The 19,214-nt window shown below is 37.4% G+C and overlaps 1 protein-coding gene across 3 annotated transcripts in view; it reads left to right on the forward strand.

The window, feature by feature from the left end:
- Nyap2 (neuronal tyrosine-phosphorylated phosphoinositide-3-kinase adaptor 2) overlaps positions 1-19,214 on the forward strand; it is a 280,606-nt gene that overhangs the window by 113,471 nt on the left and 147,921 nt on the right. The gene's annotated exons all lie outside the window — the stretch shown is intronic.

Genomic DNA, 19,214 nt, shown 5'->3' on the forward strand with positions numbered 1-19,214 from the left:
ACTAGAGCTCCCCACAAGGTTTTGGAATCTTGTCTTCTGATATTCCTGCCTTCTATGAGATGGAACTGAGTGTAAAAAGTTAAATAATCTTGTCTATAAAGGCTCTGACCTTGGGTCCTTATTACCTCCCAAATACACCACCTCCCCAAAACAATCACACTGGCTTAAGTTTTCAGCGCTTTAATTTTGAGGAACACAGTATTGTGTCTCTTGTTCCAAGCCAACTGGATGTTTGTATGTCAGTTGTAAGGCATGCCTCAAGGTCTGCCACTGGTGAGTCAACAGAAAATCTCTGTCTAGCCCTATGGTCTTTCTTCTGCCCTGACCATCCCTGAGTTGGAAGCTTCCCTGAGCCCCAGAGTATTACGTTTCAGGTCCGTCTGTATTGAGAGGAAGCCATGTCATCTTTTTCTTAACTTACAATTCTTTACCAGCAGAGATTTCCAGTTCTTCATGAAGATTCTGTCCTGAGTCTTTACCCAGGAGTTCACATGTAGTTTGAGAGATAAGATGCCTGGTGGTAACATGGCACCTCTCCCTTCTCTTTTCTCACATCTTTCTCCTTCTTGCTGCCCAGATCTAACCTCAGTGAACTGATAAATAACGCAGATCAATACCAGGAAATAGAACTAATCCTTCCATTTTAAAAGGACAGTTTTCCTCTTTAATTTCATGTTTGTCCACACCTAGAGTACAGCAGCAAAAACATCATGTGTGTATGTAAGTGTGAGATCTGGAAACCATAGTATAGAGTACTCACTGCATTTTCAGGATATATTTTCCATGTTTTATTTTGACTCATTTCCATGGCATCCAATTTTAAGGAAAACACTACTTTTACAGAGAGAAATATTTACCACAAGGATTTACTTATTATCTATTTTGTTGCTAATTTTTAAAACAGCTTGCAATTGATTATCTACAGAGAAATATACAGTAGTGGGCATTTGTTGCACGTGTGTGTGTGTGTGTGTGTGTGTGTGTGTGTGTGTGTGTGTATGTGTGAGTGTGTGTGTGTATACAAGTGTCTCTTTATTTTCTGAGAAGACTCTATTTTTTCCTTACCTTCTGAATATCCCCTAGAATTTGGACCCCTTTTCTCATGAATTTGGACTGCTTTTCTCGTGATTCTGAGCCTGCACCTTGTAGCACAACACAGTTATGCTTTTAGAAGCAACAGATGTTTAGTTTCTTTATTAATAAGAGCTGGAGGATAGGAATTTTGAAATTTTTAAACACTATTCTTAAATTTTATCAAATACTTAAGCATGAGTCTTTCCTTCTCTTTATTCTGTGTGATCCTATGTCCAAAAATCAACAATCTTCTGTCTCTACTACCAGAACTACAAAACTGATTATATCTGGTTGTTTTCCAAAGAAAATTATAGATTCAAGATAGGAATCTCTGAATAATACATCCTGAATGTAATCTAGAGTGATTCAAAAACAAAAGGAAAAGTGGACATAGTGGGACATGCTGCCCTCATAGCATTTAGGAGACTGAGATTGGGAAGTCCCAAGTTCAAGACAAGCCTGGGCTGCAGAGAAAATTTCAAGATAACTCAGGCTGCAGAAATGGTAAGAGCTATGCCACAAGGCCATGCCATGCAGCCAAATCTTAGAAGTATTGTAGGATCCTCACTTCAGGTTCCTGACAAGAGGAGGGAATATGGAGAGTGAAACTAGGTGCACAGTCACGATCACCTGCTCTTAGAAGCAATGCCTGGATGACTGTCAGTTACCTTAAAATGGAACACATCTTCATCCACTTGTAATGTATTGAATGGCCAGTTGCTGAAAGCCATTGTTCTCTCTCAGGGTCCTTCACTGACTAAGCATCAAGGGTTCTTCAGGGACAGTCATCAAACAGAGAGTAGCCCTTTGATAATTGCTTTTGTTTTTTGAAGGCAGACCTGTGAAAAAGGCTCAGTTTCTGTGGCAAGGACTTAAGCTAAATAGTCACTTATAAAAATTACTTGCTGGGCTCTGCAGCTTATGGACTACCAGACCCAAATCCAACATTTCTCTTTAGAAGGGAACTCTCAGGATGGACTGGAAAGCCCTCAGCTGTGTGGGTATATAAGGGTCTTACATAAACTGGATGATGGTTTGGATCCTATAAATGGCAGAGTAGTACTTTCTATGCAAATTTACCTTTCTCTTTGGAGCTCATGAGAAAGGGACAATTGCAAAGCTATCTGCACCTGACTGTCTTCTAATAAGTTATTAGAATAATAAGGACAAGGTTGAATCAGGACCCACTTCAGAGATGGGAAGAAAACTCTTGAGTTGGACTTTTGGAAGCATGTGTACATATGTCCATACTCAAATCCAAAATTATTTAAATATGTAGATTAATCTTTTATGAATCCTCAGTACTTTATAACCAGGAGCTCGCTGGAGTTTATTACAGAGCTCATGTTTTCTTTACCAACTCCTTTCTGTCAACATTATAACAGAAGAAAATGTGATTTTTTTTTTTTTTTACACATCTTAGCCTGTCTTTTCTTTTTTACCTGAAATGTCAGCAAAATCACAATATTGATTCAAGGGCATTAGAATGATTTCCATGGTAACCAACTGCTATTTAAAGAGAGGATTATTACTTCCCTGTGGACAAAAGTAAAAGGAAGTGGATGTTAGCAAAAATAGCTTTCAGAATTGAGAAAAGGAAAGAAATTTGAACACACACACACACACACACACACACACACACACACACACACAAACATCACAAAAAAGAGGAAAAGTAAGATTTGGCATTTAAAAGTTGTTCTATCACATTCAAATATACATTGGCTGTCCAAACAGGATCTTCTACCAAAGTAATGCCTCTAAAACTGTGTCAGTGGCTAACATAAGCTGGCAATCATCAAACTATAAAAAAGGAGTTCTTTAGAAAGAACAACAGAAGAAGTTCTTCAACCAAAAGAGCAGCTGTGTAGCTTTACCTTGGTTATCACCCTTTCTCTAAAGAACCCATTCTTCCTTAAACACAATGAAACACTGCCTTGCCATGGTCAAGGCATTGCTCCCAGGGTCAAGATGCAAGTGACAAAATGAGACTTTTCTTTTTAAACTTTGAGATAACATCTACCATACCAAAATAGGATAGTACTATTCCTTCCTCAGAGCTTTATGATGACCTTGTGTGTCAATGCTAATTGCGGGCATGAAAAAAATAAATTGCTACAGAAATATAAGTTTAATACACTATTAAATGTTGTTAGTACAGTCCTCGTGTCACAGGTATTCAAAACAAATGTGGAAGGGAAAGAGAAGATACATTCACCTGCTCTCCACCATGGAACATCAATGGCTACTATAAAAACATGATAGGTGCAAAGTGCTGGCAAGAATGTGGAGAAAGGGGACATTTTGTACACTGCTAGTGGTGATGTTAAGTGGTGCAGATGTTATGGAAAATAGCATGGGAGTTCCTTAAAACTTGAAAATAAAGCTGCAGTGGGAGCTAGAATTCTCACTACAGGATACACATGTAAAAATCATTGTGTGCACTCCTTTACTGTATAATTATTCATAATTATCAAGTTATTGAATCAGCCTACTCTATAGACACAGCAGAATATTTTTTCATTAATTAACTTTTTCTGCAATGTGGAGGAATCTGAAAGATAACATGTTAAGTGAAATAAATCAAGCATAGAAATACAAGTTCCATAGCATCTCACTTATATTGGAGTGCATTGTAACTGACCTCATAGAAGCTGAGTAGAATGAATGTTACCAGGAGATAGAGTTGAGGGAATATCATCGAAGGATACGAGTTTAAACTAGATGGGGTGAGCACTTCAAGAGATTCACTGCAAATTAATGGTAACTGAGTCAATCACAGTACACACCACAGAGAACAGATATTACTGTTTTCTTTATTTATTTCAAAATTTATTTAGTTTTAGTTTATATGTGTATAGGAGTGCTTTACTTGGATGTATGTACACCACTTGATGTAGTGCCTAGGTGGCCAGAAGAGGGATTTCAATCTCCTGGAATTGGAGACACGGATGGGTGTGAGCGAACTTGTGAATGCTAGGAACTGAACCTGGATTCTTAGCAAGAGTAGCATGTGTTCTTAACCACTGAACCATATCTCCAGCCCAGAGTTCATGTTTTCACTATGAAAACATAACTACATTAAATCATTCATTTTTATCATTTCAATTTAGCTATCCTACAACATATGCATATTAAAACCTACACAATAATGACAAGTGTAAATATTTTTATTCATTCAATTTTTTTTGTGTGTATAAGTTTTCTGCCTGCCTGCATGTGTGTGTACCATTTGCATGCCTAGTGCCAGAGAGGTCAAAGAGGGCAGTGGATTACCTGGATCTGGAGTTACAGATACTTGTGAGTTGCCATGTGGGGGGCTGGGAAGAAACCTCAGTTCTTTAAAGAGCAACCAGTACTCTTAACTGATGATCTATCTCTACAACCCCAAGTTTAAAAAATGTTTGAATATTAAAAATATATAAGTAACAATTGGTGTGTGATAATCTATTAGTAATACTCAGGCATTAATACATGTTCCCCAGGTTTAATAAGTTTTCATCAATAGGTCATTATATATTGCTTAGTACGAGAAATAAAACACTTGTTTTGTTTTGTTTTTAACTTTAAGCATCTTAAAGACAACATCACCAAAACAACTCAATCTCTCTAGCACACATTTGATCTTTTTCTTCAGGTTGTTTTCAATGTTTCACTAATGATGTCATCCTATGACTATTTCTTTACCAAAAAAAAGAGAAATCTTTTTTTTTAAATTGGTACAATTATCTTAGTTTCTGATGCCCTCTTTCAGAAATGATTGGTAGAGTCTTACCTTTAATTTAATTAAATTTTTTCAGTGTCTAATATAACTCAGGCTGGGCCTAGAGTCCTTCCCTTCACCTTCTTCCAAATGCTGACATTAAAGTGATGGACTTCTATACCCAGTGTGGAATTATATATTTTGACTCACACATGGGAAGAAGAATACCTTTTGCAATGTTTGCAAATTGTCCCTCATTATCAGGAATGTATCATTGACCAAGAATCAAGTAAATAAGAATTTCTGTCTAACATCAGTGTCTTAAAAAACCAAGACAAAACCCTCCATAAAGGCTGTCAGAGAAGGAAAAATAGACTTCTTCATGATGTTATTTTTTCAAACCCCCACATATTCAATAAACACTTTGAGTGTGTCTACTGTGCTGTGTTTGGGATTTGACCAACAGAAGTAGTCCTGTTACTTGTAATTAACCTTCTGTCTAATTCTTCATCTTAGGCTGTTTGAATTGCTCCAAATCAGAGCAAGCAATAATGTAAGGAAAGATTCTGAATACTGGAAAACCTGCCTTGACAGTCACAGAAGTTTGTATTATTGTTGTTGTTTTGTTTTTGTTTGTTTGTTTTTCTCTGCAGCTAATTGTTTAGCTAGGAAAAAATAGTTTCACACATTTTAATCCATGTGTTTGTTACTCTTTGGATGCTGGTAATGAAAAGATCCCGTTTCTGAGCAGGCAGCTTAGCCTTTTGGTTTCTGAATGTCCCCAGGGTTCTGGTCTGTAACAGTGTGAGCTAAGAAATAGTATTGATTTTTTTTTTAAACCAGGCAAATTTGTGACTTGTTAATGAGCCACAGAGAAGTAGGCATCTTAAAACTTGGCAGAAAGAATGAGGCAGAGTGCAGTTGTGAAGTGCCTGACTTACTATATGGCACATCTTAAGTGCTCTGTAGCCTTGCTTCTCTTTCTCCCTCAGAAGGAGCTAAGTTACTAGCAGAGACTGGTTAATAACAAGACTTCTTAGGCTTTCCCACCTAAGCTTTGAGAAGAAATGAGATAGTAGAGCCTCATAAAATATGGATGCTTAAGCCTTCAGTGTACCTGCTGAGCCCTGTCTGGATTTATAGGCTTTTTATGTGTTTTTTCACACTCATCATTTCCTCTCTCCCCAACAGTTTTAAAATTGTTTTATTTGTTCTGAGAAGTTAATACTTGTACACAATGCATTTTGATTATACAGACCACCCCCCATTTCTCTTCTCCCACCTCTAGTCTCCCTCTAAGGACATCCCCTCCTAATTCAGTATCTTCCTCTCTCTCTCTCTCTCTCTCTCTCTCTCTCTCTCTCTCTCTCTCTGTCTGCCCGCCCACTCATCTATCTATCTATCTATCTATCTATCTATCTATCTATCTATCATCTATTATTAGAGAATGAGTTAACCAAAACTAAAAATGGGTGGGAAGCCTATAGAATTCCCAAGGATGTTTGCTGCTACAAAGGATACAGCTGTGGCTTTTTGATGGACTTCTTGGGATCACTGCCACTGACCTCTTGTTACTTCTATGCACATAACAATAAGCACCTGTCCTTCAAGAATGCTTTGAATATGTGCACTAAGCCCCACTTAGCCTATAGTAATAAAGCACAAAGAAACCTTTAGAGTTCTCCACCCTGTTAACATGGGATAGTTCCTGTTCATTAAGTGAGTATGGAAAGTATGAGGTTGTTATGGAAGGCCTTCATTCCTGGATTTCTCTTTCCAGGTTGGCAGAATCACATGCTGCTTGACTTCCTAGAGTAAAAGCCATCTGTCAACCAGGCACTGTTTAGATGGAGATGGGTCTGTACAACTACTGTGTGTGATTGCTCTCTAAATGAACCCCAAGGCTCATGAATGGAACTGTTTGCAAGTGAAATATTTGTGCATTGTGTTTTTCTCTCTGTTCTTGCCATGGCTGGGGCTCTAATACAAAACACTAGCTGCCCTATTAATGGTCTGATCTAATATCTTCAAATGAGTCTAACATTGGTCTAGCTTTTCCCAGTGCCCAGAATTATAGAACAGCTCATGATATGTGTTCTTGAAACAAATAGATTCTTCCTTGATGCATCAACAGGCCCAAAGTTGTTATGAGGATCTATTGTGATTGGGGATGGATTTTTCGGGCTTTTCTATTGCTGGGAATAAATCACCACAAATACTGTGGCTTAATACAACACATTGTTATTATTTCAAAGTATACATTGGTTAAATAAGTCTTCTCAGGATCCTTGAAGGCTGTCGTTAAGGATACCAACACGATTTGGGGTTTCTTCTGAGGCTTCGGATTCCTGCCAAAGCTTATGTCATGTTAAAAGTTATATCAATATAATTTTGGAACACACAGTAGCTTGTTCCATCAAAGAGAACAGACAAGTTCCGGACAAGCTGATTCTTGATTCTTCCCTTTCAGACATCTGGTCATTTTTAAAATATATATATATTGTGGTGTGTGCATTTATAATGTGGTATGTGTAAGTATGTGTATGTATGTATGTGTGTGTTTGCATGTCTGCCTGCATAAGTATAGCTGTGTACATGCCAATTCACACACCTGAAGGTCCAGTGATAACTTGGAGTGTCAATCTTTGACTTTTTCCTTGTTTGAGGAAGAATCTCTCCTGTTCACCAGGCTACCTGACTTCTGTGCTTCCAAAATTTCCATGTCTGCCTACCATCGTTGGAGAGGAGTATACAAATTGCAAAAACCTTTTTCACTGCACTGGGTTTTATGTAGACTCTGGGGATATAAACTTAGGTCATCAGCACCTTACTTATTGAGCCATTTCCCAAACCTAAGACCTGGCCCTTTTAAAGATCTCACCTGAATAGTACAGGCCCGCCTAGATTTATTCAGTGTTGACTAAGTCAGTCAACTTGTTGGAAACCTTTACTACAACTGGAAAATCCCTTTGTTGTTTTATATACCATGTAGCTTGGTCATAGGCTTAATCAGGTACCATCATAGTCACAGCCCAGCTTCTTAGAGAGGAAATCATACAAGGTGTATGCCCTTGGTGACGGGAATCTTAAGAGGTAGCAAAGAATCCTGAGTGCTCCATGAATGTGATAGTAGATGTGTATTGCTTTCCCATGTACTATCCAATTATTGGCTACTAAAGTCAATATTTGGAAAGCAAATTTGAATAAACCACAATTCTCCCAAATACCCAGACAAGTTAAAGAGCTGCTGAACAAATCTCTTCCTTTAATCCATTTGATAAAAATCATCCATGTAGCAAAACAGCTGGATTATTTTATTGTATGAATTTGAAGACATTTATTGTGGCCTCAGATTTATGTGGGAGACATTTCTGTGTTCAGAAGCTCCCAGGCTAAGAATTAGAAAACACAGGAGAACGTTGATGAAAATGGCTCAATTATTACAATTGTAGCTTCCACAGGCATCAACCTGTGAGAGTTCCCACTGCAGACTTCCCTAATCTGTCAGGTCTCTTGACTAGGTATGCTAACCTGACCAGACAGCCACTTCCCACTAAAAACACCAGATGGCTATGGACCAGGTAAGGCTGGCCCAGGATCAACTCTGATGCAGGAACTGTCCTCCCTACTGTTTTGGTCCATGGGTTTTTCCAGACCCCTGAATTTTTGGCATTGGTTCTTGTGAGCAATGCTCTGTGACTTCTGATCTATGTGTGCCTGCCAATAGCATTTTGATGATATGTATGAGAGTATGTTATCTCAAGTTATGTGACTTTTCAATTACAGTGACTGCACCATTTCTAATTTTTGACAATTCAATCCATATGTAGAATGTACTATGATCCTGCTCACCCCCATAACCCACTCTTATTTCTCTCATACTATCAGTCCTTGATCATAGCTAAATGAAGATCAGAAACATGCAGCATAAAATGAATAGAGAGAGATCTAACTTTTCTCATGGTCTCTGCATTTTTCTGTCCTTAGACTCAAATGGGGCTTTACATCTTCTTTGCATTTACACTAAAGCAAATGAATTGCTAATTAATATCATTCTCATAAGAAAAATGGAGAAATAACAGTTAATAGTTTCCTGTCTTTCATTGAGATCCACCTCTTTTACCTGTAATCTCTGCAAACCCATCACTTTTCCTCTAATCCTTCAGATTTCTATCTGGTCCCAAAGTTGTAAGAGGAACTGAAGCCACCATTGTTAGAAGTCAGTTTCGGGGCCTGCTAGTACTTTCATTGACATGTTTCCTGAGTTAACTTAGCCTAATTCCCATGTTTCCAAGCACTGTCCATGTCTTCTTAAATCATTTGTGCTGAAATACCACTACTACCATTTGATTGCATAAATAATTTGATATTTCACTGAATATTATACTTACAACTTTAGAAATGCCCTTAATCTTGTGTTTACAGTCTACAGTAATAGAATGGGATCTTCCTAATGGTTAGGAGTACATTTTTCTCCAGCTCATTAAGACTGGGTTACCTAATTAACCAGGAGGTCTCATCTAACTGTGATGCTGCATCTCTTCTTTCTTGCTCACTCAGATGGAAGTTGAAAGACTTTCTATGCATACTTACTCCCCTGCCCAAATTCTTATCTGTTACATAACTGCATCCAATTTCCTGCTCCACAAATTTACCTTCATGTGCCTTCTCAGTGGTGATCCTCCATCCCTAACCTTTGCTATTACCCTTTGCTATATAGGCTATGATTTTCCATGTTTCCCAGACACATTCCTCCGTGATAATTCATTAATGGTCATCTACTAGCTTCTTCATATTGTTGTGGTCTCAGATCATTTAAAAATATTTTTGTTTGTTTGGTTTTTTTTTGAGACAGGGTTTCTTTATGTTGTTTTGGTGCCTGTCCTGGATCTCACTCTGTAAGAAGTGAGATTGGATTGGCCTTAAACTCACAGAGATCTGCCTGGCTCTGCCTCCCAACTGCTGGGATTAAAGGCATGTGCCACTGCTGCCTGGCTAAAATATTATCTTTTATTTTAGGTCAAATAATTAAATCATTTTTTTCACATTGTCTTCCTTCATTCCAAATAGTCCCATATACCTCTCCTTAGTGTTGCACAAATCCTAATTGGTCTTATAATATAAACCTGGAGCCAGATATCAAGGTGAAAGCTGAAAGATCAGAGAAGCAGAACAAGCCACAGCCACCACCTCTTACCTCACCAACTCTTTACCCTGAAAGAGAGGGCCAAGATTATGTCTCCATGAATCCTCAGACTGAATGCCTCTGAGTACTCAGCCAAAGAGCTTGAGTTCCTGTCTCCCCCTGCCTTATATGCCTTTCTGTGGCCAACCATATCACCTCCTGTCTTAGCCTTCCTAGTGCTGGGATTAAAGGTGTGTGGTCTCAAGTGCTGAAATTAAAGGTATGTGCTACCATTGCCTGGCTCTGTTTCTCTTTTAGACTGAATTAATCTTATGTAGCCCAGTGTGGCCTTGAATTCACAGAAATCCAGAGGGATCTCTGCCTCTGCCTCCCTAGTGCTAGGATTAAAGGTGTGTGCCACCACTGTCTGGCCTCTATATTTAATCTAGTGGCTTGTCCTGGCCTCTGATCTTCAGGCAAATTTTATTTGTTCAAATATCACCACACCTTTCAAATTCTCTTTTTTCATTAATTATCAGTGTGTGTGTGTGTGTGTGTGTGTGTGTGTGTGTGTGTGTGTGTGTTGTCCTCTTCACACATTAAATGATGATGTATCTCGACTCTCCCCCCTCTATTCCTTATTCTAATTGTGTTGAATACTAAGTCATGAAATTCACTTACCCTCCAGTTGCTAGACTGAATATATCTATCTATATGCATCCCTTCAGAGGTACCATCAAGAATTCCTACTACTGCTGTGGGATAATGTTTTGGTACACTAGTTTAATAAAGCACTGATTAACCAGTAACCAGGAAGGAAGTGTAGGCAGGATAAGCGGATAAGGAGAAATCTGGGAAGGGGAAGACTGAGAGAGGACATGCCAGCCCACTCTCCAGGGAGCAGCATGTAATGGCACACAGGTAAAGCCAGGGAACACGTGGTGACATATAGATGAACAGAAATGGGCTGAGTTAAGTGTAAAAGCTAGTCAGTATTTAGCCTGAGTTAAATGTCCAAGCAGTTATAAATAATATTAAGCCTCTGTGTGATTATTTTATAAGCAGGCCACAGGACTGCAGGGCCCGGGTAGGCCCGGAAAACTTCTGCCTGCATACTACCCATGCCCACACTGACTCAGTGGTTTCTTCCATGCTGTTCATCTTGAGGCTCAAGTGAAAAAGCTTTATTAGTTTGTTCTCTTTGTCTCAACCCTGATGTCTGTCTGGCCTATGTCTGACTCTCACCATCCCCATTAACCTATACCTCTACTGGTCTACTTCTGGCTGCCACCATCTCCACAGGGACATTTGTAGGGGATCCTGGCTTCACACAGCCTCCACCTCTTAAGTCAACCCTTCCTGCTTCTTCCAGGCTTTCCTTACTTGACACGCAATTCCCATGATTTTATCAGATCATGCCACTGTGCTCCTCACCCGGAGGTGAGTTCAATAGCATGGATCTTTACTATCTGTTCCTAGTGTACCCACAAAGCATTATCAGGATGTTCACAGCAGATGCTAACTATGGACTTCTCTAGATAAGCCAATCCTACTCTTACCTTACTTATGAGTAAAATTCCCTGTTCTTAGAGGTATGTTTTTTAACAAATCACTCTGTACAGGAAATTTTCATTTCTACAAAGTCCAAGACCAACTGTTACTTTCTCTGTAATGACTTATATATGTTTCCCCCCATGATTAAACTATATTTTGTGTATTTTTCCATTATATCTGATATTCAGTTTATTTAAAATATTGATTATCTTTATAGTCTATTGAGTGTAAACATTCTATAAAGCCAAGGTTCTTGTTTCTTTCTCTTTATATGTTTTATGCCTACCACACTGTATAGCCTCACAAGGAATTCCGAATGGTGATATTTTTTATTCTGTTCAGTTTCACAAATAAGTCTTCTGGGAGATTACCTGCTCTAAAGAATGAATGCGTTTTCTCAGATATCTTTACTACAGAAAGCAGTTCAAGCATTTAAGGAACATGGAGGAAAGGCATGGTGGGAAAAGGCAGGGTGAGTCATGATTGTCAGACAGCTAGTTTGCTATGCCTCCATCAATTTCTCAGCCCCAGCATTGTTTATGGCATAGCATCATCCATCCAGGATTATTTAAAAGACGAGATTGTTTTGCTCATTCTCAGGTTTATATAAACCTTGTGTTTCTTTTGGAGTTTTGAAATCATGAATCTTGCTAAAAAACAAATTCAATATGGGTGGCAGCAAACAATTCAATTGAGAAGCTGTAATGTGTTATTTCACCATGTACCTTTTAGTTTAAGTAAATGATACAAATCAAAGAATTTTTTACTTGTACCATTATAATCTTAAAAAAGAAAAGTATGTTTCTTGACTAACATGCAGCACAGAATTTGTATTTCTTTCCCTTAAATGCCAATTAGATATTAATATTAATTTTTTATAATTTATCCTTCAGGGTTTTTTGAGCAACTTTAGCTCCATTACAGTGTTTTATCTACTTATTTACTTTAATAGTTTTCTGAAAATTGATTTTTTCTTACATTATATATCTTAATTATGGTTTCCCCTCCCTCTGTTCTTCCCAGTTCTTCCTTGCTTTCCAGCTCCATCTGGATCCACCCCCTTTCTCATTCTCATTAGAAAACAAACAGGCTTCTAAGGGATAATAAAATAAAGCAAAAGATAAGATAAAACAAAACCTCACACATTGGAATAGGACAAAACAAATAAAGAAAAGGAAGAGTTCAAGGAGATCCGAAAAACAGATATTGATTCAGAGATCCACTCAGTGGCACACTCGGGAATCCCATAAAACACTAAATGAAAGCCATAACATATACTTAAAAGAACTGCAGGGTAAACTGAGAAAAGGGTATATAAATAAAATAATATAAAAATAAAATAAAAGTAAGAATAGATGAATAATTAATCCCCGACAGGACATGAATTATGTGACTCCAAAGATGCCACTGAGTTCATTTTCTCTTGGCCTTCTATTGCTGGATGTGCTCCCTGAGTGGCTTTGTTTCCACAGTGAGATTCCCTTGGAGAAAACTAAATTTTCATTTGCAAGTGGCTACCAATTGGAAATAGCTTCTGGGTTAAATATAATGGCATGTGTCCACTTCTTTCAGCTATAAGACCCCATCTGGTACAGACACATGTAGACCCTATGTATCCTGCCTCAGTTTCTTGAATTCATATGAGACCCTTGTTTCCTTTGTGTACCCCATCCCTTCCAGCTCCTACATTTTTCTGCCTCATCTTCCCAACAGTTTCCTGAACACGGAGGGAAGGAATTTGATGGAAGCATCCCATTTAGTGCTGAGTGTTCTAAGTTCTCTCATTCTCTGCATTTTGTTTGGTTGAGGATCTCTGAATGTGTTCTCATCTGCTGCAAGTGGAAGTTTTCCTGATGATGGTTGAGTAAGGCACTGATCTATGAGTATAACAGAATGCCATTATTAGTTTATTACTATGTTATTTTAGAAGAACAGGAGTATTTGGTTTTATCCTAGGTCCCTGTGGTATTTAATCTCAGATTTTTAATCACCAAAGCAGTGTTGGGTATGAGTTCCATCTTGTAGACTAGGACTTCAGTCAAATCAAATGCTTACTCCCACAGCTTTGTGTTGCCATGGCCCTAGCATATCTGGAAGGCAGGATACCAGTGTACATCAAAGGGTTTGTAGTTGGGTTTTTGTTTATATTACTCCTTTAGTAATGTGAAGAATACTTTTCTATACTGAAGACACTAGAATGTAGGAATTAAGTCTCAGTGCAGGCATTAGCGTGACCTGTCCATGTTCAATGAGTTATAAAAGTATTGCCTTCAGCAAAGGAGTATGGCCATTGTTTTGTGGAGAGCAACAAATAGTACCAGTCCTGGTGCTGATAGCTTCATTTCATGACCAGATTTGCCCAATTTGGGCTCTCTCTCCCCCATTATTTGGCAATTCCTTTTACATTGCCTTCATATAGGTATACATTTTAGGAAGCTCCTACTACATTAGGTTTCATACTACCCCTCAAATGGCCCTTAATTTTTGATGTCTTTTCCCATGTTTCCTATTTTATGTCCCTCTCTCCTCCCATTCCACACTTAATCCTCCCATCCCATCCCATCCTCATCCATCCATAACTAGGTATTCTAGTACCCTTCCCTGGGGATATCTGTCTGTCCTCTCTAGCCTTTTACTCTAAACCTGCCATTCTAACTTGTTTACCATTGAGTTAGCTAAAAATCTGCATATAAGCAAATACATACCATACTTGAAATTTCTGGGTCTGGCTTACCTCACTTATGATGATTTTTTTCTAGTTCTGTCCATTTACCATTTCAGGATTTCATTCTTTTTAATGGGTGAGTATGTTATATAAATGTACCATATTTTCTCTATCTATTCATCTGTTGAGGGACATCTAGGTTATTTCAATTTCTAGCTATTATGAACAGAGCAACAATGAACATGATTGAGCAAATGTCTTTATGGTAGGAATAAACATCCTTTGGAAATATGCCCAAATGTGGTATTGCTAAATCTTGAGGTAGATTGATTCCCATTTTCCTGAGGTACTACCACACTGATTTTCAGAGTAGCTGTACATATTTGGAATTCTACCAACAATGGTTGAGTGGTCCCTCTGCTCCACATCTTACCAGCATGTAATATCATTTATATTAAATAATGATCTCAGTGATTCTGACAGGTATAAGGTGAAAGCTCAAAGTAGTTTTGATTTACATTTCCCTGACAACTAAGGTTGTTGAAGATTTCATCTAGTGTTCCTCAGCTAGCCATCTGAGTTTCTTCTTTTGATGAGTCTATGTTTAGTTCTGTATCCCATTTTTAGTTGGGTTATTTGATTATATGTGCTTGAGTTTTTATATGATCTAGAGATTAGTCCTTCTATTGAATGTGTAATTGGCAAAAATCTCTTCCCATTGAGTAGACTTCCACTTTGTCCAAATGACAGTGCCCTTTCCCATGCAAAAGCAGCTTTGTTCCATGAGGTTCCTAATAAGTCATAATGTTGATCTTAGCGCCTTTGCTAATGGTGTTCTGTTAAGAAAGTCTTTTCCAGTGCAAAGGAGTTTAAGGCTATATCCAACTCTCTCCCATATTAGGTTTAGTGTATCTAGTATTGTGTTGAAGTCTTCTATCTATTGGGAGTTGAATATGTTGCAAGGTGATAAGTATGGGTCTATTTGCATTCTTCTACATGCAGGCATCCAGTTTGCACAGTACCATTTATTGAAGATACTGTCTTTTGTTTCTAGTGTGTATTTCTGGTTTATTTATCAAAAATCAGGTGTGCATTGCTGTGTGGATTTATGTATTGGTCTTCAGTTCGATTATGTTGATCAGTATGTCTGTCTTTGTACTAAAACCATGATGGGTTTTACTGCTAGAGATCTGTAGTGCAATTTGAAGATGGGGATGGTGGTTCCTCCAGCAGTTCTTTTGTTATTTAGAATTGTTTTTAACTATCCTGGCTTTTTTGTGTTTCCATATGAAGCTGAAGATTGTCCTTTTAATATCTATTAAAAATAATGTTGGAATTTTGATGGAGATTGCACTGAATCTGTAGACAGCTTTTGGCAGAATGACCACTTTTACTATATTAATCCTATAGGTCCGTGAGCACAGGGGAGCTTTCCATCTTCTGATATTATCTTCAATTTCCTTCTTCAATGTCTTAAAGTTTTTATTATGCAAATCTTTTACTTGCTTGATTAGTCATCCAAAGATATTTTATATTATTTGAGGCTATTGTGAAAGGTATTGTTTCTATGATTTCTTTCTTAGTCATTTGAATGTAGAAAGGCTACTGAGTGTGTGGTGTGGTGTGGTGTGGTGGTGGTGGTGGTGGTGGTGGTGGTGGTGGTGGTGTGTGTGTGTGTGTGTGTGTGTGCATATTAATATTGTATCCTGATATTTTGCTGAAAGTATTTATCAGCTGTAGGAGTTTACTTGTGGAGTTTTAGGGTCTTCTATTCATAAAATTTTATAATCTGCAAATACAGATACTTCGACTTCTTTCTTTCCAATTTATTTTTCTTTGCTCTTCAGATGTCTTATTGTTCTAGTTAAGACTTCAGGTACTATACTGAAAAGGTATGGAGACAGTGGACAACCTTGTCTTGTTCCTGATGTTAGTGGAAGTGTTGAGTTTCTCTCCCTTTAAGTTAATGTTGGTTATGGGTTTGCTATAAATTACCATTATTGTGCTAAAGTTGTATACCTAATCTTTGCAGAACTTTTATCATGAAGGGGGTGTTAGATTGTCAAAGGCCTCTTCTAAGTCCAATGATAATATTTTTTTTCTTTCTGCTTTATAGTGAATTATATGTATGGATTTATGCATGTTAAACCAAAAATCCCTTCTGTTTCTATTTTGTAGAGTAATTTGAGGAGTATTGAGGTTATTCTTTCTTTGAAAGTCTGGTAGAATTCTGCACTAAAACCATCTGGCCCACGGTGTTTTTAGTTTAGTTTAGTTTTGTTTTTTGAATGGTAGACCTTTAATGACAGCTACTTCTGCTTCACTAGGGGTTATAGGTTTGTTTAAATTGCTTATCTTATTTTAATTTGACTTTGGTAAGTGGTATGCATTGAGAAAAACTACCTATTTCTTTTAGGTTTTTTAATTTGGTGGAGAATAGATTTTTAAGTATGTCCTTATGATTCTCTAGGTTTCCTAGGAATTTGTTATTATTATGCCTTCTTTTTCAATTCTACTTTTGTTAATTTGTATGTTCTTTCTCTGCCTTTTAGTTAATTAGGATAATAGTTTGTCACTCTTATTGATTTTCTCAAGGAGCCAAATATATTTTTATTGATTTTTTGTATTGTTTTTGTTTGTTCCTGTTTTATTGATTTCAGACCTGAGTTTGATTATTTTTTGCCATCTACTTCTTTGGGGTGTGATTTCTTCTTCTTTTTCAACCTAGAGCTTTCAAATATGCTGTTAAGTTGCTAATATGAGACCTCTTCAATATTAATGTAGACACTTAGTGCTATGAACTTGCCAGTTAGAACTGTGTTCATTGTGTCTTATAAGTTTGCATATATTTTATACTCATTATCATTCAATTCCAGAAAGTCTTTAATTTATGTCTTGACCGATTTTTATTCAATAGTGAGATGTTCAGTTTCTATGAGTTTGTAAAGTTTCTGTTGTTGTTATCCAGCTTTAATCCATGTTGATCAGATAAGATGCAGGGTATCATTTCAATTTTCTTATATTTGTTGAGACTTGCTTTATAATTGTGTAATTGGTCAATTTTGGAGAAAGTTCTATGAGATGCAAATAAGAAGTTATATTCTTTTGTGTTTGGGTGAAACTTTCAATAGATATGTTAGCTCCATTGGTTTATAATGTCAGTGATTTCCAGCATTTCTCTGATTAGTTTTTGTATGGATGATCTGTCTGTTTATTGGTAAGATTGAGATACTGAAGTCCCCCAATATCAGTGTGTGCTAGTCTGTGATTTAAGCTGTAACAGTATTTCTTTTATGAACTTGGGTGCCCTTATATTTGGGGGATAGATGTTAAGAATTGCAATGTCTTTTACATGGATTTTTTCTTCAATGAGTATGTAGTGTCCTTTCCTATCTTATCTGGTTAGTTTGGATTTGAAGTCTGTTTTGTCATATATTAAAATGGCTATGTCTGCTCGCTTCTTAGGTTCATTTGCTTTGAAATATTTCCCATCCTATATACTGAAGTGATTTCTATCCTGGGCATTAAACTGTATTTTTTGAATGCAGCAAAAGGATGGATCCTATTTACACATCTACTTTGTTAGTCTTTGTCTTTTTATTGGGGAATTGAGACCCTTGATTTTGAGAAATATCAATGAGCAGGGTATACTGTTTCCTGTTATTGTGTTGTTATGCTGGTGGTGTGTGTGTGTGTGTGTGTGTGTGTGTGTGTGTGTGTGTGTGTTTCTCCTGTTTTGATTTGCTGATCTAGGATTATTTGTTTATTCTTTTGTGTATTCCTGTGTATGGTTAACGTTTTTACATTGGAGGTTTTCTTCTTATGCCTTCTGTAGGTCTGGTTTTGTAGAATAATATTGCTTAAATTTTGTTTTATCATGGAATATCATATTTTTCCATCTATTGTGATTAGAAGTTTGGCTGGTATAGTAGTCTATGATAGCATCTGTGAGATTTGTGCTAGTATTCAGTGCTAGTATTTGTGCTAGCATTCTTGAAGCTTGTAGAACATCTTTCCAGGGCCTTCTAGCTTTTAGACTCTCCACTGAGAATGTCAAGTGTTATACTATTTGTTCTGTTCATTTTGTGTTTTGATTGTTATTTGTAGATGGAAATTTCTTTTCTGGTTCCATCTATGTGGTGCTCTGATTATTTCTTGTATGTTGTTAGTCATCTCCTTCAATGACTAAGAAGAACTTTTAGAAGTTTTCTTCAATGATTTTGTTGAAAATATTCTCTGTTCCATTGACCTGGGTTTCTTTTCCTTCCTCTATTCCTATTATTCTTAGATTTAATCCTCTCACAATGTCCCAGATTTCCTGGATGTTTCCTACCAGATATTTATATTTAACATTTTCTTTGACTAAGGTATCCATCTCTTTTATCCTGTCTTCAGTGTCTGAGATTCTCTTTTCTATCTCTTGTATCCCATTGGTAAGATTTGAGTCTGTGTTTTCTGATCAAGTTTCTAAACTTTTCATTTCCAGATTTCCTTCAGTTTAGGTTTTCTTTATTTATTCTATTTCCACTTTTAGGTCTTGAACTCTTTTTTTTTTCAGGGTTTGCTCTTTTGTTCATGATTTTATCTAGTACTTTTTATGTATATTAAGAAAATATTTTATTCACTGTATATACCAATCATACAAACACCCTCTTCCCTCCTCCCACCCCTCCAGCCTTCCCCCTTCCAATCTACCCCAAATTCTCTCCTACAAGAAAGTCAGCAGAGGCAGGTCCAAGCCCCTCCCCCTGCCTCAAGGCTGTGCAAAGTGTCCCCTCATAGGTAGTGGGCTCCAAAAAGTCTGCTCATGCACCAGAGATGGATTCTGATCCTACTGCCAGGGGGCCCCCTAAGATCAAGCTACACAACTGTCTCGCTATGCAGAGGGCCTAGGACATACGCTCAACAATGTTCATAACAGCATTCTTCATAATAGTCAGAACATGGAAACAACCTAGATGCCCCTCCACTGAAGAATGGATTAAAAAAATGTGGTACATACACACAATGGTGACACCATGAAATTTGCAGGCAAATGTATAGAACTAGAAAACATCATCCTGACTGAGGTAACCCAGACTCAGAAGGACAGA

The sequence above is a fragment of the Onychomys torridus genome, chromosome 23, assembly GCF_903995425.1.
Source record: "Onychomys torridus chromosome 23, mOncTor1.1, whole genome shotgun sequence".
NCBI classification, from domain to species: Eukaryota; Metazoa; Chordata; class Mammalia; order Rodentia; family Cricetidae; genus Onychomys; species Onychomys torridus.